Consider the following 27,135-nt stretch of genomic DNA (forward strand, 5'->3'; position numbering starts at 1 on the left):
AATGATTGTTCAATAATAAAATAATAAATGATTAAAATACATAAAAACATAAAATTCTATAATATTTCAGTTCCAACAAAACACTTGGTGACCTCCCACATTAATTTTGGGGGTCTTTTGGTGGGTTTAGGACCCTCCCGGCCTCTCCTCAAATCAAACACTGCATGGCATTCCTAGTGCTATGTTCTGCTGTTCAAGCTACACACAGAAAGGAATTTTTAGCAAGAATGATGACCACAGAATAAAAAAAATACCAGAACCATGCATACAATGGACATTACAGTAGTATCACATTTAAAATGCTAAGGTAAATGTGGTACTGTACTAAACAAATTAACCAGCCGCTAAACATCTAGTTCAAACCAAATAGACTGTGGTTGGTCGCCTCACATATCTATTTATGTCTGCATACAGTTGACAGCTATTTGCCAGAATAAAATGTGCTTCTCTCTAGAACAGGGGTGTCCAAACCTGCTCCTAGATGGCTACTGTCTGGTAGAGTTTAAAATGTCAACTCTATATTATCCATTAACATTCTTATTCATCTAATCACTAAACACTCTGGAAATGCAAGAAAATGGTACCATGATGTTTCACTGATGGCAACATAAGAATACACAGTCCAACTTCACTAGTTACTGTCTTCAGTTGAATAAAATAAAACAAAAATCTGGCACTGATAAAACATCTACAAACAAAGCAAAGCAAAACAAAACAAAGCAGAACAAAGTAAAACAAAACAAAAAACATGGCACTGCTAAAGCAAAAAACAATGCAAAACAAAACCTGGCAGTGATAAAGCACTAAACAAAACTGGTACAGAAAAAACAATCTAACAAACAAACCTGGCATTGCAAAAAAAAAAAAAAGCAAAAAAAAGCAAAAGCTAAAGCAAAACAAAACAAAACTTTGTACAGCTAAAAACAAACAAACAAACAAACCTGGCACTGTTAAAGCAAAAAATCTGTATATATATTCTGTATATATAAAAATCACTGATAAAGCACAAAACAAAACCTGACACTGGTACAGAAAAAAAAAATCAAACAATCACACCTGGCACTGCAAAAGCAAAAAACAAAAACAAAGGCAAAAGCAAAAACAAAACAAAACAAAACAAAACAAAACAAAACAAAACAAAACAAAACAAAACAAAACAAAACAAAACAACTTGGTACAGCAAAAAAAAAAAACTGGCACTTCTAAAATATCTAGTACAATAAAATATGTGATATAAACATTGCAAAAATCTGTATATATGAGGGGAAAAAAAACTTGCACTGCTAAAACAATTACTATAATGAACCAGCCACACTAACCAGCCAAACCTTCACCCCTTGGTGCTGTGTGTGCTTGTGTTTCTTGCTTGCCTTATCTTCCCAATTCCCTACTAGTAATGCCACCTTCATTCATCAAAGTAGTGACACTTTTACTGTTTCATGACTTTGTAAGAAGGGAAATGAATCTTCCCAGAAAATCTTCCAGAACACCTGGAGCAGCACAGCCTTTACAGATACACACAGACTTACAGATAGAGAAAAGAGCTGATAGAAATCCCAACAGGCCTATAAATTTACACCAGATCATGCCATCCATATAGGAATACTGATGTACCATCCACAAAGTTCTAGGATTATTCATCTAAAGCGGATAGCAGTCTACCATGGATTATTTATGCACCAAAGACATTGATCCTTATATGAATACTAATAAAGGCCAGAAGCAGGATTTCCATGATGATCTCCGAACTCGATGCACGGTCCTGCTGAAGCATTAATCAGTTATACGACATATATATCCCTAAAGGACCATCGATCTTCCCCAGATCCGCACTAGCATGAGCTAAAATTATCCAAGCAGAGTGGCAAAGTTTCAGTTGGATTTTTTCCCGAGCTGACCCACCGAGTGGTGTTAGGAGTGGCTGCAGGCAGTCTGTGGTATTTAAGGATATTTTTCTGAGCTGATAAAATGTCAAGGTTGCCTCCAACAGGTGTTGCAGCAATTCCACCTTATCTAGCGTCGCACCAGCCATCGGCGGATGAGCCCAGTTAACATGCAACTCTGCTCATATCACTGTCTGATAAGTGTGCCCACACAGAGACATGCAGCCAACCCTTCACTGAGTCACATTTACTCCAATTGGGAATTGGTAAGTGTGTGTGTGTGTGTGTGTGTGTGTGTGTGTGTGTGTGTGTGTGTGTGTGTGTGTGTGTGTGTGTGTGTGTGTGTGAAAAAAAAGCTTCTTTAGAAGTAGGATGTTCACATTTTTTAACTCTGAAATAGGGACCTGCAGGTGGTGGAGGGCATTTTGTTTTGTTTTTTTGTGAGGGGTGGCCACCTATACCTTAAGTAATGATAGAAATGATAATACATGTAGATGTAAAAGATATAAAAAGGGTAATTTCATAAAAAATTTCATAGAGCATAGCTGGCATATATCTAGTATAAAAGCACAGTGACACAGAATTTGAATTAGCATAATACATAGATTAATTTGTGTAAGACTAATATGCATTTAGAAAATACAAAAATGTTAAATTTAGGGTAAATTAGATTAGACTGGACATTTCATCCAAAAGTTAATGACATTATTACTCATCCTCACGTTGTTCCATACTTATTTGACTTTTTTTCTCTCTCTCTCTACATAATACAAAGGAAGTAAACTTGATCTGTTTGATTTGTGAACAAATCCTTAAAAAGATCTAACTCAAGTGAAGGAATCTCTCACAGATTGGACACTGTTATTTCACACATGGATAAACAAATGAGAGCTAGGGCAGATCAGATAAGACTACTTTTGGACTACTTTTATAATACTTTTTTGTCATTTTATACAGATGTTTTGGTAATTTTTGAGTTTAAGAGCCAATTCAGCATAAATACATTAATTTATAAAAGGCAAACAAATCATTATGAATTGTGTGAGTCAGAGAAAGTGTGTAAAGGTAACATACACAAGTTAACACCGAAAAAAAAAAAAAAATATATATATATATATATAAATATATATCAGTATAAGTGTTATGATTCATACTTTTTATGTACGTGGGTTCAAAGCACACCCGCACATTTAACTTTTAATAAACAGAGCAAAGTAGCAGAGGATGTATGGGGGTGTTTGGGTGGCTGTAACATGGAGTCAGAGATGTTCGGATCCATATGCAGTGGTTTAATAAAGAGAATGGTCAAACAAGCAATGATCAGAGAAAACAGCGTCAGGTATGTCAGGGATATCCAGAATCAGCAACAGTAACAAGCAGAGGTCGGGGCAGGCAGCAGAGAATCAAAGTCGGTATAAACAATCCAAAGTCAGACACGGGAGGAACCAACACAAGGAGAAATGCTCGGAATAGACAGACTAGGCTAGAACAAGACTTCGCACAATTTGAGAGTCCAAACACAGTTCATATAGGGGAGTGTTAATGGGGAACACCTGCTAGTGATTAACCCTAAGCACAAGATTCTGGGAAATGGAGTTGGAAACGGGTCCTGAGTGAGTCCTGAGTGGAGTGCCCTCTACTGAAGTTCATGGGCACTCCAGATGACGATCGTGACATAGCAACCCCCCCATCTCCCCCACCCCCCACCCCAAGGAGTGGTCTCCAGATGCTCTAAACAATCATGGAGGGCGGTGGAGCAGAGGCGGAACAGGGAGAGGGACTGAGGGCCAGGTCCGTGTGGAAGTGGAGTGGCCGGGGACCAGGGCAAAGCCAGCAGAGCAGGAAGCCAGGGTGGAGCAGGCGGAACTGGAGCCCTTCCTGGGCTTAACTGGGGAACAGGGGGCCTTCCTAGACCTAACATGGGGAACAGGAGCCCTTCCTGGGCCTAACATTGGGAACAGGGGCCCTTCCTGGGCCTAACATTGGGAACCGGAGCCCTTCCTGGGCCTAACATGGGGAACAGGAGCCCGACATGGGCTTAAAGGCTTAGTTCACCCAAAAATGAAAATTATGTCATTAATGACTCACCTTCATGTCGTTCCAAACCCGTAAGACCTCCGTTCATCTTCGGAACATGGTTTAAGATATTTTAGATTTAGTCCGAGAGCTTTCTGTCCCTCTAATGAAAATGTATGAACGGTATACTGTCCATGTCCAGAAAGGTAATAAAAACATCAAAGTAGTCCATGTGACATCAGAGGGTCAGTTAGAATTTGTTGAAGTATTGAAAATACATTTTGGTCCAAAAATAACAAAAACTACGACTCTATTCAGCATTGTCTTCTCTTACGGGTCTGTTGTGAGCGCGTTCACAACACTGCACGAACTGAATCGTTTGAAACGGTTCGCATCTCCAATAAGCATTAATCCACAAATGAAAGCTGTTAACTTTTTTAACATGGCTGACACACCCTCTGAGTTAAAATAAACCAATATCCCGGAGAAATTCATTTACTCAAACAGTACACTGACTGAACTGCTGTGAAGAGAGAACTGAAGATGAACATTGAGCTGAGCCAGATAACGAACGGAAGATTGACTCGTTCTCGAGTCAAGAACCGTTTGCATCGGTGCTCACAACAGACCCGGAAGAGAAGACAATGCTGAATAAAGTCGTAGTTTTTGTTATTTTTGGACCAAAATGTATTTTCAATGCTTCAACAAATTCTAACTGACCCTCTGATGTCACATGGACTACATCGATGATGTTTTTATTACCTTTCTGGACATGGACAATATACTGTACATACATTTTCAATGGAGGGACAGAAAGCTCTCGGACTAAATCTAAAATATCTTAAACCGTGTTTTGAAGATGAATGGAGGTCTTATGGGTTTGGAACAACATGAGGATGAATCATTACAGGGTCATGAAACCCCAGACTACTTATTCTAAGATTTTAGCAGAGGTGTTTGTGTTGCACATCATAGAAGACAATGTTAGCATCCGCTAATTTTAACTGTTGGAGAAAATTGTTTAATTTTAAGCTTTTTTGCTCTATTTTCATCTTCCGGATTTAGAATCTACATTGTGTTGACGTCACGATTTTTGACGTGGCAATGGACTATAGTACATTGATGACGCGTCGGTGTCTATTCAATTATTCATGAGATTGCGTGTTCTTATCCTATGAGAAGACGCTTCGCTTAATTATTCACAACAGCATGTGTTGATTTGCTATGAAAGACTCATCAGACTGTGAAATGACATCGCACACAGAGAAACTTTCATGGATTGCAGAAGAGTGTTTGTTTTTTCTTTGTAATAAGAGTTCGGCACAAACGCGATTCATTCACTTGGTGAGTGTAACCGTTTTTATAGCTCTGTGACACAACCTGTCAGAAGGCTTATATAAACGCCACAGAATAATATATATTGTCTCATTTGTGAGTCGCTTTGAATAAAAGCGTCTGCTAAATGACTGAATGTAAGTGTAATATGTTTTCGATGCAGAGTGCAAATGGCTGTGCATTTATTTGTGCTTTTAGCTCGATGGGAGCGAAATGAAACTTTCTGAACGCAAAGCTTTGTGTGCTGTCTGTCTCCCCTCTTCCCCCTCCCCCGGTCCACTGCACACCATGCCCACTTTTTTAGCATTTTTTAAAACCGTGGTGAGAACTAACCTGTGCTGATATGGGGGGTTTCATGACCCTTTAATGACATAATTTTCATTTTTGGGTGAACTAACCCTTTAACTCGGGTTCAGGAGCCCGCCGTGGGCCTAACTCGGGAACAGGAGCCCACGGCGGGCCCCTGTTTCCCGAGTTGGGCACACAATGGGCTCCTGTTCCCGAGTTAGGCCCGAGTTAGGGAACAGGAGCCCACTGTGTGCCCAACTCGGGAAACAGGGGCCCGCCGTGGGCTTAACTCGGCAACAGGATCCCGCCGTGGGCTTAACTCGGGAACAGGAGCCCGCCGTGAGCTTAACTCTGGAATAGTAAGTTCATGGGCACTCCAGCTGACGATCATGACAGTGGCGGAGCGAGGTGGAGTGTGCATCTGAAGCCTTGTTTATACTTTAAATCAACTTGTAATGGACAAGAAAAAGCTTAGACTCTCCAATGTCAGCCTGTTGAGAGTTAAACAGTTCTAGAAACGGGGGCTGGAATGGCACTGAATAATTTTCATGTCAGTGAACATAATTAGCCAAATAAGCATCTTTAATGACTTAAATGACTACAGAATAAAGCTGATAGACTGTTCCTTAATCTGTTAATTTGACAGCACACAACAGTGAAAAGTTATTATATTATATTATATTATATTATATTATATTATATTATATTATATTATATTATATTATATTATATTATATTATATTATATTAGTGATGGTAAAAGTGGTACTGAAGTTTTAAATTCATCAAATTTACTTACTATGTGTCCATATGGTTTATTATTGGTTAATATTGCTTATTGCCTTTTTGGTCTGTGGAGGAGTTCTGCATATTTCAGTAGAGCGTGTTAACATAGCACATATAATTCTTGTTTCAAAGGATCAAAGAAAATGTAGTTTGTCATGATACAGTGTGACCCATTCAAAATAATGGCATGACTCAGTGTAGAGCCAAGCGCAGGTACATTACTGCTGAAATTACTGCTGTAATTTTCAGCACATTTTCATCAGTAAAATTCATCATATTCTTAATGCTAATGATTCGCACAGACCAACAGGAGAGGAGGAAATCTTGCGCTGTGCACAGGAAGGCATGTGCTCTCCTCCAACGAAGGTGTGTGCCTAAATGCTAAGTGGAGATTTTGTTCCTTTGAGGTCAGCTTGTAATATGGTGTTATGTTAAAGCTCATTTCAAAAGAAGGTTAAGGGTGCACTGGCTTCTGCTGGATTTTCAGAGAAAAGGCTTTTGGAGCTCACGCAGGTGTGTTTATTGGAGACAGACGATCATTTCTTCACATTTTGTGGATGTGACTGGCCTCTTTCATCTGTGCCTTTTGGACAAGAATGTTTTGGCTGGACTGTTCAAAGTTGTTTAAAAGTGGAAATGACATTTGAGGCTGATTTCTGACCTTTTTACACAATCTCCAGTCTGCAGCCAGACACACAGTGATAGATGGCCACAAAAACACGTCGTCACAACAGTAACAAATACATACACTCAAACAAACACTTGTGTGTGTGTGTGTGTGTATATGTGTGTGTCTGTGTGTGTGTGTGTGTGTGTGTGTGTGTGTGTGTGTGTGTGTGTGTGTGTGTGTGTGTGTGTGTGTGTGTGTCTGTGTGTATCCATCTGTCTGTTTATCTAGAATGTATTTTTTGATACAGTAAAAACAGTTGAAATATCAATTGTGAATACTATTAAAATTTAAAATAACTAAATTATACAATGTAATTTGGTCCTGTGATGGAAAGCTAAAATTTTATCATAATTTATCCAGTCTTCAGTCTCACATGATCCTTCAGAAACCATTCTGATATACTGATTTGCTGCTCAAGAAACATTTATCATTATTACCATAATCATCATCATCATCTATTAATTACTTCTTCAATTAGTCATTTAATCTGTGGATTTGTCCTTGTGACGAGTGGGGCGGGTGGAGTGATTGGAAATGAGCGACACCTGCTCGACCCACCGGTCTCGAGTCCCACGGAGGAGATGGAAGGATATAAAACAGGAGCGACGACGGTGAAGGACGAAAGAGGACCAGGCCTGGGTTTTAGTTTGTGTTTGCTTTTTATTTGTGCGCGACAGTCGCTAGCAAGGGGCTGTTGCGCTGTTTTGTGTTTATTTTGTTATTAAAGTCTTTATTTGATTGTCCACCGGTGCCCGCCTCCTTCTTCACGATGATTATGTTGTTATAACCGTTACAGTGGTGCCGAAGCCCGGGAGAAGGAGGGACGCGCTGCTGAAGATCCCTCGCCGCTGTGGTGAATCCGCGGTGCCATCGAGCAGGCGAGGGAGTGTGCCGCCATGGACGCTTGAGGCGGTGGGCTGGAGTGAGTTGCCGGGGACGGGCGAGCTCGCTGCCGGCCGCCCGTGATGTGGAGGGGCGGCTGCCGTCCATGAGGGAGCAGAGGAGTCGGCGCCATTCGCCAGGGGGCTGGAGCCTGCTGCCTCCGTGAAGGCATCCGGAGGGGCAGGGAACGGGGGTCTCCTGCCGGCTGCCCAAAATCGGAGGAGCCGTCGCCGTCCACCAGGCGGCGGAGGAGTGTCGTGCCGTCCGCCGAGGGCCGTCCAGTGCCACCGCCAGGCACCGCGGAGGAGATCACCCAGCTGGTGGAGGGCCGAGCAGCAGTGCGTCTGGGAACTGGATGTTTTTTTTTGTTTTTTTTTCTCCTCTCTCCCCTCTCTCGTCTCTGTCGCTCCTCCTTCCATCTCCTTTTCTCTCGCCTCGTCTGTCCTACCCCCAGGTTCCCGCAGGTCACCGTGAGCGGTCCCCCCGGAGGGGGGGGGGGGAGTAGAGCGCAGTCTCGGGAGTACCCCCCGGCCTGCAAGGGGCGATGGGGGTATGTGACGAGTGGGGCGGGGCGGAGAGACGTGGGAACATGAGCGAGGCCGGTGGAGTGATTGGAAATGAGCGACACCTGCTCGACCCACTGGTGTCGAGTCCCACGGAGGAGATGGAAGGATATAAAACAGGAGCGACGACGGTGAAGGACGAGAGAGGACCAGGCCTGGGTTTTAGTTTGTGTTTGCTTTTTATTTGTGCGCGACAGTCATCCGTGAGGGGCTGTTGCGCTGTTTTGTGTTTATTTTGTTATTAAAGTCTTTATTTGATTGTCCGCCAGTTCCCGCCTCCTTCTTCCCGATGATTATGTTGTTATAACCGTTACAGTCCTACTGTATTTCCTGATTAATCCTTCAGTTAACTTGCCAATTAATAAAAAACTTGAATTCTGCCATTAATGGAAATATCAATGTATAATAAAAACATTTTCTTGTTAAAATATTTAAAAATAAAAACTAATTTCTCAAAAAGCACTAAAATATATTAGCAAAAATTATTGTTTAGTATTTTTGCTTAGTATAATGTTAGGGGGGAAAAAGTATTGGAATTATTTAAACTAATAATAATAGTAATAAAAGATAATTAAATCACAAGTAACTGGAATTATTAGGTTGATTATTAAATTCCTTAGGATTCCCATTCCTACCCTGTTTCAGTTTTGTTTGAATCTAAACACTGTAAACACTGAGAGAACAAAATGAGACAAAAAATATCAGTGAAAGAGAAAATGAAAGGAGGAGAATGGCAGCAAAACAAACGAGTGAGTGCAAGGGCAAGACAGCGGTAGATACAGAGAGATACAGCGAATGAGAGATTGCTGAGGTGTTCTGGCTGATGGGGGGTCAATGCTTCTCCCCGGAGCCCCATTATCAGGTGGCATTAACGGATGTGGTGGGCCAACGGGGGCACAGTATGGGCCCGGAGAGAGTACGTGTGTGTGCGACTGTGTGTGAGAGAGTGAAGGAGAACAATTTGATAGTATCTCCTCTTCACTGCAGCCACCAAAACACCACCATCAATCACTGCCAAACGCAGCAGCATGTGCACACAAACACACCAAATACAGAAGCGCGCACACACATACACTAATAGACATTCACACTGGGGAACACTTAAGATATGTTTACCTGCACAGGGCAGAGAGTAGCCCACCAGCGGCTCCTGGGTAAACTGTCGCTCATTGAGTCTGGTCACACAGTAAAGGTGGAAGCACTCCAGGCAGATCACATGACACTCGGCACACTGAAACACCAGCACCTGAGTCCTGGAAGACATGGTGAGGCCTGAATCACATTTACAATGTACAGTTACGCAACTCTGCATCATGCTATAAAATTGGTATTGTTGTTTTTGGTGTCTGTCCACACCAAAAGCAACAATGCTGTATGATGTTATACAATTATAGCCATTCAGAACATATCTGACAAACATACTTCAGATTTTGGATGGAGACATATGGAAATTAATATTGTTATGATTCTGATTCTGTATAATTCTGATTATTTTTAAATTTAATCCTATAAAGTCTACAGTGTCACATTTTATATTCAAATTTCTCAATTGAAAAATACTCAAAAAGGCTTCTAAATGATCAGCATGTTCAAATCTGTGGTGTAAAACCTGTCATACACAATCTATGCCTTTTGTCATCTGCTTGAAAGTTGATAATTTTAGCAAGTAAAAGCGTTTTTAGTATAAATGAAAAAACTCTCCTCCGTGTGGTTGTGGTTTGCTTGTCTTTTTCCTGTAAAATTCTAACATATTGTTTGTAAACATAAGAGTACAATTTACAGTATGTTGTTAATAAAAAATATTTCGAGATTACCAACATTGTACTAAAGCAACTTATTTATTTGACTAATTACACATTTATTTATTTTTTAAATCATGTTAAAATGTATCAAATATAATAAATCAAGTATTTGTGGAACTATAGCAAAAAGCAATTAAAATGTTCAATCAATTTAATTTAATTTTAATAAAAAACCGACCAATAAAAAAAAAAAGTCAGCTACCAATACAAACCTACCACAATTTATAAATATTTCACAATTTAAAGAATGCATTTTTCCCTCTTATGGTAATAATTTTTGAAGGCAATGTACTAAACTGTCAATGCAATACACCTAATGGTCCAAAATAAGAGGTTTATAGTCTTTCTGATTTCGACTTTGGGGTGAAATGTGGCAGTTTTCAGATGAGATTCTGAAGAAGGACACTGATGAGGAAAGGGCCTCTGTGAGAAGGGGCAGGCAGAGAGCTTGTTTAGATATGTTACTTGTTCAATACCTTCGGAAATGATCTCAAAGACCCTTGATACTTTAATGTAGTAAGCAAAGACACAGATGTCTGAAATATCATGCCAATTTTCTTTCCATTTCTCCAGAAGTCCCCCTTCACTCTCAAACATAGTCTCACTTGACTCTAAGTCAACTTGCTAACACAGTGTTCCACTTCTCTGACCCCTCTCTCCCGCTTCTATTGTAAGAGACTGGCCGCTTCCTTGCCAGTGCCCTTTTACACAAACAGAGGGGATCTCTGGGGATGAAGAAGAGTGGAGTAGAGAACAGTGCTAAAAAAAAAACCAAAGCTCTACTCAGGAAGGTAATTGCAATGCTTCTTCAATCCGTCCTTGATTTGAATGGTGGTTGTTGGTGATTGGGCTCCATAGTCTGGTTTCTCCAGGCGGTCACCACCTGCCTGACCATTCATGTGAGAGCAGCAGGTAGGAGCATTTCTGAAGCACCGCCCCACTAATAGCTGACCCTCATTGGCAGGACACACTTAGCGCTTGCACTTTCTGGAAAAATGGCCACTGTTGATTGAAGGGCCGCACAGCAGGAGGCGTATGTATGTTCACAAGCAGCCTGTCTTTCAGAATGTTTGTATCAATCTTTAGTTTACTTCTACAATGTGTTGCAGGTATTTCATGTATTTTACCTTGTATTTTTTTAAAGGGGTCATATGATGCAATGTCTATTTTTCCTTTCTCTTTGGAGTGTTACAACTATTGGTGCATAAAGAAGATAATGTACAGTCTGTGGAAGATAACCTGTTTTTTAACCTTAAACTGCATAAACATCATTACACCAAATACACCAAATAATGTTATTTTTAGCAGCATCATATGAACCCTTTAACACATGATAATTCAAGTTTAAATAGAAATTACTTTTTAGTATATTTAAAATTACAATAGACTTAAACCAACTAGTATACTTAAAGGAGCATTGCGTAGGTTCTGAAATTTATAACCGTTACTGACACCAGTGGCCGTTAGAGGAACTGCAGCCAGTCTCATGCTCGTTCTCAGTGCCCACGCTCTTTTTTTTTTTAACTTAGGAGGAGTGTCCGTGGGTGTCTGAATTGAGCTGGAGGATGGTCGCTTCTTTCCATCCGCAGAGTCCATTTGAAAACACTATTGCCGCTGCTTACTATAATGGCTGCCGTGCCGTACGGTTGTAAGCCCAAGTAGACGAGAGCGCGCATGACATCACATTTTGTGAATTTTCGCGCCAATTCGGGCCCAGCTCCTCCACACACAATTGAGCCTACATGTTGATAGAGGCAACCGTGGTGGACACTCGAGGTGTCATTCTTTTTTTTACATCATGGTTGGCTCATACATGTACAAAAGAAAACTCTATCTTAAAGATTTTTTTTTTAGTAAAAACCTCCCAATAGCTCCTTTAAACCATATTTCAAAAACCATTTAATTACTTATGAAATTACAATATTAAGATGCGTTTAAGTTTGTCAAAAAAAAATAATTTAATGTGAATTTAAACTGAGTTTTGAGTTCTGAATATAAATTTTAACTGAACATGAATTTACATTACATTACATTCACATCACATATTCAAGCGTATTCTTTTTTACGACTGGATAACTATAACACATTCCATTGTGCATCTATCAGAAAGACAAAAAAAATAATAAAGTCAAAAGTTGCCAAAAAACTAATATTATGTAAAGGTATTTGTAAATGAAAATTTTTTTTACCCTTATTTTATGTTGATTCTATGCTGTAGAATATTTTTCAAAGTGGTAAATACTACGAAGAATACTGGAGTACATTTTACAAGAAAATACTATTTTAGTCTTGCTACTACAAAATGAAATTCAATGTGTCACTTGTTTCTTTGTAGTTATTTCTAGCCATTTCTGAGAGAAAATATTTTCAATGTAAATCCACCAACATATTTTGAAATTGTTGATGGTTTAGACAAAAGCTTTTAGCGTTTGTTGGTTTATCGCATCACGCTTGTTTAGGACGTGGTGAGATTAATGCTGTAATAAACTGTCTGATGCATCAAATGCAGTGAACTTTCAGGTAGAACTCCTGCAAGAAGCAAAAATAAGATGAAATCATGCCCTGCAAATAGGGGTGGGCGATATGGTAAAATTATCATATCACTATTTTTTTTTCTCAGGAAAATCGTGATTCACGATTTTATCATGATTCTTTGTCATGTTAATTTTACTATTCTACTAGTTGTCTGAGCGGTAAAGCCAAACTAAGTTCCCTATATTAAAAACAAAGCCTTACAAGGTAACAAAATCTAAAATAATAATGAATGGCAGATATTTATGCCAAAGTGGGTGAATAAAATTGTAACAGACACGCCAGGCTCCAACGCCAACCAATAACAACGCACACCCTCACCAGAATACTAATCACTCCCACCTGCTCCTCATCCACCTGCAATCAACCACTCCTTGTAAAACCACACATACATACTCAGTCACCGTCTGGTCTCGTTCGCAACTTGGTCAATACCTACCTGCTAACTCTAAGGACTAGCCTATTATCCTGCTCACCTCTCTCCAGCGATCTCCAGCGTCTTCCTGTCTCCATTGTGTGTGTGTGTGTGTGTGTGTGTGTGTGTGTGTGTGTGTGTTTGTGTCAGCTACTTCCAGCATCTTGTGTTCATCACCTCTGGATCCACTCTTCTCACCAACCTCCAGCACCATATCCTCACTTATCACTACCTGCTCCTCTGCTTGTGCCTTAATAAACAGTGTTCTCCTGTTTTTCCAGTCTCCGTTCCCGGTATACCGTAACAGAAGACTGGACCAAGACCAATCGGCACAAGCATGAGCCTCACAGACCCCTTCCAAGACCTCGTTGATGTTTTGCGTCGAACCCTCACCAACCTTCCGACATCCCAATCACCAGCTAGCACTTCCAGTAACAACACCACCTCTTCTTCACCCGCCGTACACGTCAGCCCCATGGCCAAGCCGGGGCCCTTCTCTGGTTCTGCGGAGGATTGCAGCGGATTCTTACTCCAATGCTCGCTGGTCCAGGAGATGCAACCACACTTGTACCCCACCGAGCGATCTAAGGTAGCCTTTTTGATTTCCCAATTGCACGGTAAAGCGCTTCAGTGGGACGATTCCATTTGGACCCAAAATAACCCTGTCATCCAGTCCTATTCTAGCTTCGTTGAGCATTTCCGAGAGGTTTTCGGCAGACCCAACTGGGATTCATCCATTGGTGAGAAACTCTATGATTTAAAACAAAAAAAAGATGTCTGTCAATGAATGTGCTCTTAAGTTCAGGACTCTTGCGACCACTAGTGGATGGAATGAGCAAGCCTTGCTGATCACCTACAGTAAGGATTGGATCCTCAAGTGCGGTTGCATCTTGCTGCATACAACTATCCATCTGCTTCGCCACTTGTATGCAGTTGTGCCTCGAAGAGCACCAGGGCCAGCCATATACCAACTCACCCCTCTGCCATCCAGAGTCCGTCAGCTCCCCAGAAACAACCAGCGAACCCATGTTAGTTGACTCCTACAGACTTTCTGCTGCGGAACGGCAAATATGGCTGGCCCAGAATATCTGCCTCTATTGTGGATCCCCAGGGCATATCATCTCCGTATACCCCGTCTGCCCTCCTCGTCCCATGGTAAGTGCAATTTTCCCTTCGAAGTATCAAATGAAACCACTCACCACTATAGTGACACTTACTGCCGCTGACATCTCTATTCCTGTTTCCACCCTCCTCGATTCTGGGTCAGCTGGCAACTTCATCTCTGGTGCCCTCTGCCGCCAGCTCAACCTCACTACCACGGCAATGCCATCAGCCTACCAGGTCCATTCAATAACTAGTAAACCATTGAGTAGAAGATTTATGACACCATCAGGAACTGGCCCACTCCTACCACTGTAAAGGAACTCCAACGATTCCTTGGCTTTGCCAACTTCTACCGCAACTTCTAGCAATCAAGCTGGTGCTGGAGGAGTGGAGGCATTGGCTGGAGGGAGCCAAACACCCTTTCCTGGTTGTCAGGGACCAAGCAGTTAAGCAAGAGGAGTCGCAAGGGAAGTTAAAAAATAAGGATTTTTATTTCCCAAAAATCATGACAACAAAGTGAAAATAAAGGTTTGGGCCCAAAAACAAAAGTCAAATAAACAAACAGTAACTAAAGCTCTAAACAAAAAATACAATTAACTCTTACAAAGAAACAACGGGGACTTATATATTGGCTGATCAGACCAATTTTAACACACAAGGGAAGACTAACAACAACAACACTACTACACAAGCTACAAATAACAGCAAAATCTACATAAAACTTATTCCAAAAGTAATAAACATTTAATTAATCTTAATTCAACAAAAGTACTCAATATAATATAAATCCAAACCCCAGAATATCTAAGCAGAGAATGAGCTATCCCCAGGACATAAACAATGGTAGTGTCCAATTAGGCCACCTCCCCTATAAAACTGCTCCTGCTCCAACCGCCACCCCTTTAAGCCAGCCAACTTCCTGGATCTCTCCCGGGTGTGGAATCCAACACTGGTAAGCTCAGAAACAAATAATTACACAAACAAAATGACAAAAGTAACTAATGGTGAGCGCTACCAAAACTATACTTCTGTATGGTCAACTAAATAAAATACAATGTATGTGAAATGAACTTTGTGTCCTGTGAGTTATTTGTAACTAAAATGTTTGCAACAAATGTGAATGAAAAATGCATACAAACTAATCCTAAAGAAAAACAGCACAAACTAAGTACATGAGGTTACCGCTCTTAAACTGGTTGTGAGGCCATGGCTGTGGCCTTCACACTGGTACTTACAGATTATAAAAATCTCGAATACCTGCGCTCGGCCAAGAGGTTAAACCCCAGACAGGCCCGCTGGGCTCTATTCTTCACTCGTTTCAATTTCTCTATCTCAAATCGACTAGGGGCCAAAAATGTCAAAGCCGACGCTTTATGCCGTTGTTACACTCCTGGGGAAAACCTGGAGGAACCCGAACCCATACTCCCGGACAAGGTAATCGTCAGTCCCATCACCTGGTCATCAGAAACTCTGCCCTCCTCCAATTCCTCCACCAACGTCCCGCCGGGTTGTCCCCCGGGCTTGCAGTACATCACCAAGACATGGCGCACTCCACTCATCCACTAGGCTCATTCATCACTTGGCACTGGCCACCCGGGGGTCAATGAAACCCTCTCGCTGCTGAGGGAACTCTTCTGGTGGCCCAATATGGCTTCTGACATCAGAAGGTACATGCAAGTATGTAAGGAATGTGCCATCTCGAAAAGCCCACGTCACCTACCATCTGGCAAGCTCCTCCCGCTGCCCGTTCCAAACCACCCTTGGTCGCACCTAGGGGTGGACTTCATAACTGACCTGCCTCCCTCAGATAATAATACATGCATTCTCAGTATTGTTGACTGATTCTCTAAATCCTGTCGTCTTCTCCCCCTGAAAGGACTGCCCACGGCCATGGAAACCGCCGAACTAATGTTTAACCATGTCTTCTGATACTTTGGCATCCCTGAGGATTCTCCGATCGTCTCCAACAGAGGCCCCCAGTTCATCTCCTGGGTTTGGAGGGTCTTCCATTCACTCCTAGGTGTGGCCGTGTCAACCTCATCTCATCGGCCTCATCAAAGATCCACAAAAGTGCATCAGGCTTACCGTTCTTGAACCCCGGACGGTAGGAGATGTTAAAATTGAACCGACCAAAGAATAGTGCCCAGCGAGCCTGTCGGGAATTAAGTAGTTTAGCGGTGCGGATGTATTCTAAGTTCTTATGATCAGTCCAAACTATAAAAGGGACCTTCGCACTCTCTAACCAGTGACACACCTCCTCCAGCGCCAACTTAACAGCCAGTAACTCCCTATTCCCGATGTCTTAATTCCGTTCCAAGGGAGTTAAACGATGAGGAAAAAGGAACAGGGATGTACTCTGTCATCGGAGGAAGAGATGAAGCTCGGGACTTACTGAAAACTGCTCTCAAGTCATGGTAAGCCTCCGGGTTAATGCCAGACTCACCGGCTCCTCCTGTAACACAGAACAAGACATAACAGGAGAAAACGCAGGACCCAAACATAGAGCTCCATGCCAGACCGACCACCAGAGGGCAGCAATGTATTAGTGACGTACACCCATCGTACACCCCTCCTTGGGCGAAAGATACCGCCTCTTCACAGGACACGAGGACGCCACATCCCCCTTTCCCCCACAGTGAAGACACAGACTGTGAGTGAGACAATGGCACCGCTAAGTGATCCTCAGCCAGGCTCTCCCGATCTGAATGGGCTCCTCCTCAGGCATGACGAGATGCTGAAAAGTTGCGTCACCTGCCGCTCCAGCGACCAGGTTGGACAACAGCTCATGAGAGACCACACCCCTCCGATGCAGCAAAGTTAAATCAAGGGGGAAGACTTGATGTGGTGCATGACTAGCTGTTCAAAGCACTTCATGAGGATGGAAGTAAGTGCAACAGGACGGTAGTCATTGAAGCAGGATGGAGATGGCTTCTTTGGGACTGGAATGATGGTGGTAGTTTTGAAACATGTGGAAACAACAGCCTGACTAAGTGAGATGTTGAAAATGTCTGTGAAGACATCGAGTTCTGCAGCACAGTTTCTCAGTACATGCCCAGAAATGTTGTCAGGACCCGGAGTGTGTATGCTCCCAATCAAATTATTTAGGCTAAGCATCAACATCAACATTCACTAACCACTGTCCACTGTTATTTTTAACAGAAAAGAATGCAACAAGCTCGTAATCACGACTTCATAAATGGGAAATAGGAAGTTTCCGATAGCATGTGAAGACGGCAGAGAACCGCTTGCTCAGCACAGTGGAGTGCGTTGTTTTGTTAACTTTGTGGTTTATTATTTTGAGTTTTATGGGACACGGTAACACATGTCCCTCTCACAATATACTGTTTTACAGATCTATCACTTTTGTCACTCTGAAATATTTACGCAATCATGCACCAAGTATCAGAAGATCTGTGCTCCGGCGCGGTTAGTGCTCACACTCACTAATCTATATATAACTGAACCGCACTCTGGCCCACCTCTTCTAACCAACCCAGGGACTGCTAAATGTTATTTCACTTTTGCTAATACAGCAGTACTTTTAAATGAAAAAAGTGCACAATACACTACTTTCATATTATTAGTTTTGTGCATAACAATGCGATTAGTTGCAGACAATTATGTGATTAATCACGATTTAAAAAAAATTTAATCGCTGCCCAGCACTAGTTTATAGCAACTGAGGATTAAACTTCAAGCGCCATTTTTTTTTTTTTTTTAAGAACCTAGGGAAAAACATCAATACTGGTTTGAAATTACATAAAGGAGCGTACATAATGACAGATCTTCATTTTGGAGTGGACTATCCCTTTAAAAATCACCAGAATCAGTGTCTTAACCTGCCACCTCAGTCACACACTCATCCTTGTCCTCCTGCCAGATTTAGACACTCTCTCCGTCCATAATTGTTTTGGGACAACGTTCCCCCTCCGCCTGACTCCGACCGTGCCTGATTAGAATAATCATTTAAACATTCTGACAGGGCCCTTAATAAGCTAGAGAAAAGGTTAAGAAAATCATTACTCGCCCACAGGGGGAGCAGGAGGGGGTGAAGGAAAGGGAGGGCGGAGGGATGAAACCGCCGTGCCGTGGTGGAGGAGCCCAGAGATTACACGAAGACACCTGCCTAGAGACAGCAAGGAAAGGTCACACAGACCCCTGGCGCTTCACTCAAAACAAACGAACGCGGACACACGCACGCACCACTGCAAGTGTAAATGATTAATGAGAAAAACGGTGATGAATTATTCAACACACCTCCCGCATTGTTCACATCAGTCTAACCTCCACACCATCTCAGGACATTTCTTTTCTCCATGGAGGAGAATCAACATCGCAGTCCCACAAAGCCTTAATTACATTATTGTTTAACAAACAGGGCTGTGTCTGTGAGCCAGCTGTGAGGATTCTACTTCCTGTATCCAGCAGAGACCCATACAGACCCATGATACCCATGATACACACAGATTCAACTCAAAGCACCTGACTGGTTGACTGCGCTCGCGTTCACTGCACTCAATTCTAGAGATCTGAAGTTAATGAAAACACAAACACGACACACATCCAGGTAAAACAGGGTTGAAGCACACACAGCAAATACTCTGTTTGAACACAAGGAGGGAACTAGTAATCACAGTGACATCAATCTCTGCTCAGACAGCAAACCATCTTTTGTGAAAATATCAACTAAGTTACAAAGTTACACAAAACTAGAGCAATGATGCTGAAAGTTCAGCTTTAGAAAACACAGAAAAGAGTCATTTTAAATTTGAATAATATTTGACAATATTGCTGTTTTTTTATCAAATGAACGCAGCCCTGTTCACCATAAAACACAAAACATAAAACAAAAAAAACAAAAATTGAATGAGAGTGTTAGTTTATCAATAATTACAATAACTTAATTGTTTATTTTATACATCAATTCATTTATGTTAATTTAATATACACTGCTATAAAATAATTTAAAAAAAAACAGTACACATGTCCTAAACTACACCAAAAAAAAAAGAAGAAAAAAAAACACGAACCCAATAATGTTTTTTGTTGATGTTGTTGTTGTTGTTTTATTCTGAGAAGTAATAAAATAAATTAAATTATTCCTGGGACTTTCCTCAAAGTATAACATACTAATAAATAGTTGTTAATGCCAATTCTAAAGGCCTTGTGAATTGTGTCAATGTTTCACGTTGTATTGAACACCCCCTGCCACAGTGTTGCAAACAGGTGAAGAGTTGTAATGCGCTGCTCAAAGTTGACCCGGTTTGCCACTGACCTTTCAAAGTGCAGCCAATGATTTTTCAGATAATTGACTTGAGGTATCATTTTGTGCGCTGTGCCACTGCAAAAAAAAAAAAATTAAAATAAATGGAAGAGAGACATATTGCACTTTAATATCCTGGCATTCAGAGAAAAATAAAAATAAAAAAAGGCCTGTTTGTCTTTTGCAATTTATCGAGACTTCATATATTCTTTTAACTTCACTATTGTCTTTGGCTTTGAAAGAAATACTTTTTCCTGTTATTGTATTTATGCTTTTCAAGATTTTGGCAAAATCGTAAAATATGTTTTTATTTTTCTGCCTTCTCATCACACAAAGATATTTGTGTCACAAACCATATGAACTACTCTTATGGCATTGTTGTTTTCTTTTGAAGCTTGACAAAAGCTATTATCATTTAATAAAAGAACAGTGCACTTTCTGCAAAATGCAAAAAGTAATCTTTTGTGTTATAAAAAAAAATATTGTCAACATTCAAATGTAGAATTATATGAGGCGAGTAAATGGTTAATTTATTTAAAAATTAATTTTTGGGAAAACTACCCTTTTAAGATAGGTTAAACCAATCGAATAGCTCAACTTGATACACAATGTATGACAAATTTTAAATCTGAAATGCTAAGTCTGTAATGTAATGTAATGTCTATGGGGCTGGGGGATTCATTACAATGGGAACAACCTGAACATTATAATTAAAACTTCTAATTAAAGCCTCTGGGCACATTGAGATATTTATAATGCCAGCTATGTAGTCAAAACTGTATTTCTCATAATTGTGTTCTGGAGAGATGTAAGCCAAGGTTATTTTTCCATTAATGTTCAAAGCGCAAAAAAACTCGCAAGCAGGTTTCCCCCCCAAAGGCCTAATTCAGTGATGTGGGGTTTGAAGATCTTGGCCTAAAAGTGTCTATATCATGCACACAAATCTATTAAAAGCCCAAGCTGGATGTTTAAGCTAAGAGATGCTGATGGAGATGAATGTATTTGATTGAAAGTGCTGCTAAATCCAATATCTCCAAAGGTCCAAATGAAGTGCTCTGACAGCGGGTGCATAAACTCTGACATCTTCTTCCCTTCAGCTATTTTGGAGAAAATTCTCTGGAGAGAGTTAGATGAGAAGAGCTGGAACCTGTTTCAGGCCTGAGAATGTTAAGAGCCAGACGCATCACAAGACTGGCATAGGCATGGGGCGGCACTGGCACAGAGACAGTGGACAAACAGATTCTCTGCCCCGAAAACCACCGCAAGTGGAAAGAAAAGGCAGGTGCAGCTTAGCGACGTGTTAGTCAGCCTTCCCAAACAGCGGCAGAATGCAGAGATGTGGGAATGATGCCCACACGTTAGGACAGAAAGTCCATACGGTCCGAAAGATAAACCAGGCCACAGGCGGAACTATGGAGGGATGGGGCTTATGACAGCCATGTGGGGACAGCGAGACGAGGGTTTTTGCTGTTCTGTACTCCTACTTCAAGTGTCACCGTTAGTTAGTAATGAGACTTGGGGCAACAGAGCAAATGTTTTTGTTATTTTTTGGTTTCTGGTTATTTTTATTTATTTATTTTTTCTTGTTTTTGTCTCAAAACACTTATGAATATGTACTGAAGAACAGCAATAATAAACAGGTTTTCCCTAGGGTCGTAATTCGGTGGTGAGACTGCGTTAGAATAACCCGCCACATCATGTTTAAAATTAGAGATTTAACTAGAGCTGCAAGGGTCTAACGTGTATTCCAGTACAATTATCCATAATAAAGAAAGGGGGAATTCTTACATTCACAATTTTTTAGAACAATTTTTTAATTTTTTGTACAAATGTTAGAAATGTATGTGTAAAAAAAAAAGATATATATTACATATAATAAGAAGTAAGAGTGCCTTGTTTGCAGTCTGTGCACCAACACATAGTTTTCCAGGCTGAATGGCAAAAAGCATGCAATAACAGTAATATGTGACTTTTTATTCAGTGTCAAAAGACTTTGTCCGGTCACAGTTACTCCTATCCCAGTACACAGTATTTAATTTATTGGTTGATATCCTATAGCATATAAAATTTTGCATTATTATCAGCTGGTCACTCAGAAACTTTATTAAGATCAGCAACATAACCCATGGTTTACATCACTAATCATTGATATACAGTGAGCAATGTAAGAGATTTAAATACAATACTGTCTACTGAAATGAATTAATGTCTAAATGTTCTAAGTTTTACTTAATTGATAGATTGTGGTAACACATGTGAAATATTCCTCATATTCAGCTACCAAAAATGAAAATATGAGGGTCAAACTCACTATGCATCTTCATATTTTCTAACAGGTGGCGTTTTATGGAGAGGTGGAGAATGTCTCATTTGTGAGTAACACATAACCTGGACTATTAGCCACTAACACACAAGAAAATATGCACAGAGACAAAAATACACATTTGAATATAAATAATGAAAACACAGTTTCTTGCTAAGAAATAATTATGGCTGGTAAATTTTAACTGACCCAAATATGTATGACTGGTAAATTTTAACTGACCCACCAATGGACACCAATGAACCCCCCTCCCCCCCCCCCCCCCCCCCAAAAAAAAAGATTGTGAGATTAATTGTTTGACCAAACTATGACAGACATTAGTATTGTTTGGGAAACCATATTAGAAAAAACATCACTTTTAATTCTGTTTGGTACCAGAAATTACACTTATCCAGTATATCCAGTACATACCTTTATTTAAGAATGCATGAATGGGACCAACTGAGCTGACATTTGTTTGCTTTTATTTCGTTTCCCTTGTTTTTTGTCCTCCTTTAGTTTACAGCTGTGGAGTGTTTTGAGCGGGACATAAGTGCATTGGTCAGAGCGCTAAGCAGAGGATAACAACAAGGTGCAGCAGTGCTTCAACAAGCCGCCACAATCCCGGGACAAAGAGCTCACAATCCAATTAGCCAGAAAAGACAATCCAGACATCTTCCTGGCTAATGATTTAGTTTAGAGAGGACTTGTCCTATCAGTCTGTCCCATCCTAGTTTAAATCACTCATGCACACACATGCACACACCTGGGAGCAGCATTCTCATTAGAGCTAAAAGCATGGGGCACCGAGGAGGTACAAGATACATTGACACGGCTGACAATAAATCGAGCAGAGTGGGTTTTATAAGACAGGCACCGTATTATTTATGATTTCTGCAGGATTCCTCCATTATGCTAATGCTTTTACAGAAAGAATGGTTGGGTAAAAGAGGTGGCGTGATTGGACTAAGTAGCCGAGTGGGCTGCTAGCCAGAGCGAGGTTGAAAAGGGAAGGGCAGGCAGAGGACAGCTTGTAAAAGCACCGCCATTGTTGCAAATAACAGCATCCACTTCACCAACCTTTGCGCTTACAAAAACATTCACTCTGAGAGCTGCGTATTACTGTTAAAAAGGAGGTCACCAAAGTCTACGTGGTGCACAAACTAGTGTAAATGAAAGGATATACATTATAAAAGAGTTCTAGTTTGGTGAGACTGAAAGCATCACATAGGAAGTGAGTGTCACGATCCACACAAGAACAGATGACAAGGTGGATCCACTTGCAGTAAGTTTTAATTAGGGAAAACCGTACATCAAAATCCAGTCCAGGCAGGGGTCAAAATCAAATAGCAATCAAACATAAACAAGCACAAGACAAACGGGCAAGAACAGAACTCAGAAGTGGCGTGATAAATACAAGGATTCCGTAACACATACTAAAACAGACAGGGTATATATACACAGGGAAATGACAATGCTAATGAGGAATTGACTGAGTGCAATGATTAGTGACCAGGGACAGCTGAGTGCAATGAAGAAACAAGGATCGTGGGGAATGTAGTTCAGAAAGTGACAGACACCGTGGAGAAGGAGGACATCTAGTGGTTACCCAGGGAACACAAACCAGACACTGTGACATAACCCCCTCTCTACGGAGCAGCTACCTGACGCTCCAAGACGTGACCGACAAAACAAGAGTCCAGGCGGAAGGTGGACTGGTGGAAGATAAGAGGGAGGGATGGAGGGCCAGGTCCATAGAAGGGAACAGGAACAGGAAGTGGAAAAAAAAACAACAGCAACAACACAACAAGGAGACCAGGAGGGAGGTTGACTGGTGGAGGCTCAGGGGGAGGGACGGAGGGCCAGGTTCATAGAAGGGAACAGGGACAGGAAGTGGGAAAAAAAAAAAACAACAACACAACAAGGAGACCAGGGTGGTGCCGACAGGGCAGGAATCCAGGGTGGAGCAAGTGGAACTGGGGACCATCGGCACGACGCAGGTTGAACCGGAGCCCACCACAGCCGTGCGGACGAGACAGAAGCCCACCAGGGCTGCGTAGAGGACAACCACAGCCATGCGGTCGAGACAGCAGCACACCCGGGCAGCGCAGAGGACCACCCCAGCCATGCAGTCGAGACAGAGGCCCACCAGGGCGGCGCAGAGGACCACCACAGGCGAGCAGACGAGACAGATGCAACCCAGGGTGGAGCAGAGGACCACCACAGCCGAACGGATGAGACAGAAGCCCACCAGGGTGGCGCAGAAGACCACCACATCCATGCGGTCGAGGCAGAGGGCCACCCGGGCAGCGCAGAAGACCACCACAGTGGGATCAATGACACAGGAGAGCAAGTCTGGTTAGGCAAGTCTGAAACAGAGAACATAACAAGTTAAGGGTGGCCTCCGTGGCCATGACAGGATCAGTCAAGCGCTCAGAGAGTTCGGCTGAGATGTGACAAGGCTCTGGAAGTTCAGCAGAGGCGTGGAGAGGCTCTGGTAGTTCAGCAGAGACATGGGGAGGCTCTAGTGGTTCCACAGAGATGTGGAGAGACTCTGGTAATGCCGTGGTGTTTAAACTGGATTCAGGAAGATCAATGCTGACTTGACTCTGCTCATGAAGATCATTGGTGCCCTGACTCTGCTCATGAAGATCATTGGTGACTTGCATTTGTTCATGAAGATCAATGGTGACTTGCCTTTGACCATCAAGATAGTCAGTGACTTGATCTTGCTCATGAAGAATACTGGTGACTGGACTTTGCCCAAGAATATCATTGGTGACTTGCCCTAGTGCAAGAATTTCACTGGTGACTTGACTTGACTCTGGAGTGTCAACGGTGACTAGCCCTGACTCTGGAGTGTCAACGGTGACTAGCCCTGACTCTGGAAGGTCAACGGTGACTAGCCCTGAATCTGGAAGGTCAACGGTGACTAGCCCTGACTCTGGAAGGACAATGGTGATTAGCCCTGACTCAGGAAGGTCAACGGTGACTAGCCCTGAGTCAGGAAGGAACCTGAGTCAGGTGTATATATACCCTTCTGTCACGATCCACACAAGAACAGATGACAAGGTAGATCCACTTGCAGTAAGTTTTAATAAGGGAAAACCGTACATAAATATCCAGTCCAGGCAGGGGTCAAAACCAAAGTAGCAATCAAACATAAACAAGCACAAGACAAACAGGCAAGAACAGAAATCAGAAGTGGCGTGATAAATACAAGGACTCCGTAACACATACTAAAACAGACAGGGTATATATACACAGGGAAATGACAATGCTAATGAGGAATTGCTTGAGTGCAATGATTAGTGACCAGGGACAGCTGAGTGCAATGAAGAAACAAGGATCGTGGGGAATGTAGTTCAGAAAGTGACAGACACCGTGGAGAAGGAGGACATCTGGTGGTTACCCAGGGAACACAAACCAGACACTGTGACAGTGAGTCTGTGACAATTGCTTCAAGAAGGCACAGGAAGCATGGCTTCCATTTAATTTACATAAAAATAACAAATAACATATATATATATATACATGCTTTTTATTTGGCCATTAAGTTTCCTAAAGAGTGTGCCATTGCACTTGCTTTTATGATTTTTCCTTGTTTCATGACTTTTGATTATGAGAGTGTTAATATGGAGATGTTTTAAAAGTTTCTTGGATGTTGACATAAGCAGTAAAAATGGTGTTAGAATTGTTAAGTTCAATTAATATCTGTGAATCAAGTTTTTAAATCAAATTAATTCAAAACTGATTTAACAGTGCATACTATTATTATATTGGTGGACATATTTTTTATTATTATTAAATAATTTAACTATAATTTAACTATATTTTTAATGTATACTAGTTGTGAATAGATCTGCAAAGTAATGGTACTTATTGAACTCGTTGTGGCATTTCTCAAAAATGATATACACTGATTCTTGCATGCTGTGCTTTCGTGTGGATGCAGATATTTCTTGAGACGAGGGAAAAAAAATACCTGATAGGGAAAGCTCTGGCTTTGTGTGGACGCAGCCTTAGTCTTGTGCAAGGATAACCAATAATCTACACCTGCAATCATTATTTGTGGCAAAAGTCGTTGGTATTTTATTGCATCTAGTGTTATGTTGGAAACCATAGGGAATTGTTTGTATAGTTTTTTTTATTTATGTCGATTTTTTGCAATGAGCCTATGTTGATTGCTTCATCTTTAGTAGCATTTAGACACCTAATTATAGAAAATGCTACACATTCTTCCATAAAGAAGTGACATTTATGCTTCTTTACTATTATAAAGCATCAGCTGCCACTGGACTTAAAATACATTTTATCTACACTGACTCAAACACACACACACACACACACACACACAAACAACAACAACACAAACACAGTCCTACTCTCTGTACCTGTGTGTCGGAACGGAGTTCCCCTGTCTGGATGCATAAGTCTCCACAATGACAGCCAGGCCTTCAGACACGGTGGTCAGACGGGAGCCACTGAGGTCAAGTTGGGTCAAGCTTTCCATCCTGCCACACAGCCTGCGCTGCTGGACCGGCTCAGACCGCTGGGTCGAGGTGGATGGGGGCAGAACCACATGAACTGTGCTCTGCTCGGGGAGATCGCAGACCTGTCACAAAAGTGGACAAGCAGATAGTGGTGTTCACAACAGCCTCATCCATGTTTAATACCATCATACCTCAGGGATTCTCAAACATTTTTGGTTTGTGACCCATTATGCACCACTGCTATCCACTTCTCATGTTCTTTAGAAAACATCTACTCTTTGAGGTTTGGGTTCCATTCGGAGTAGATTAATTATCATTTAGAAGTAGAGTTGATCACTGTCTTCATGTAAATTAGATTTTATGATCATCAAGTCTGTAATAGTTTTCACTGGTTCACTTATAATAACCAAGCATAATAAATAATAATAATGTATGGCAATTTATTAATAGCAAAACGCAATGTACAGTAGAACCCCATATCAGAACAAGAAGTGCTCAAAACGTGTTATTCTGAGACCATGCACAGCGACAGTGATATGAATAGTAATTCTATGGTGCTGTAGTCTCAAAAGCAGATTATGAGAGGATCTTTTCATTCTGTTGTCTTTCATTTCTGTCTCAAGCATGAGGAAAGAAAGGATCAAACTTTGCTGTCATAAGTACCTTCACAAATTCAAATAATCAAGCTGGCACATATGCCGCAGACCGGCGGGAGTCTAGTGCAGAAAAAACAGGTAGAGAAAATAAACATGCCAATCACTGTAAGACACTGACAAAAAGCTTGTATCTCGCAGAGAATGAA

At 41.4% G+C, this 27,135-nt stretch overlaps 1 pseudogene; it reads right to left on the reverse strand.

Moving 5' to 3' along the window:
* LOC132110351 (E3 ubiquitin-protein ligase parkin-like) overlaps positions 1-26,629 on the reverse strand; it is an 80,710-nt pseudogene extending 54,081 nt beyond the window's left edge.
* Between the last annotated feature and the right edge of the window lie 506 nt (positions 26,630-27,135).

This window comes from Carassius carassius, chromosome 30 (genome assembly GCF_963082965.1).
Source record: "Carassius carassius chromosome 30, fCarCar2.1, whole genome shotgun sequence".
Classification (NCBI taxonomy): domain Eukaryota; kingdom Metazoa; phylum Chordata; class Actinopteri; order Cypriniformes; family Cyprinidae; genus Carassius; species Carassius carassius.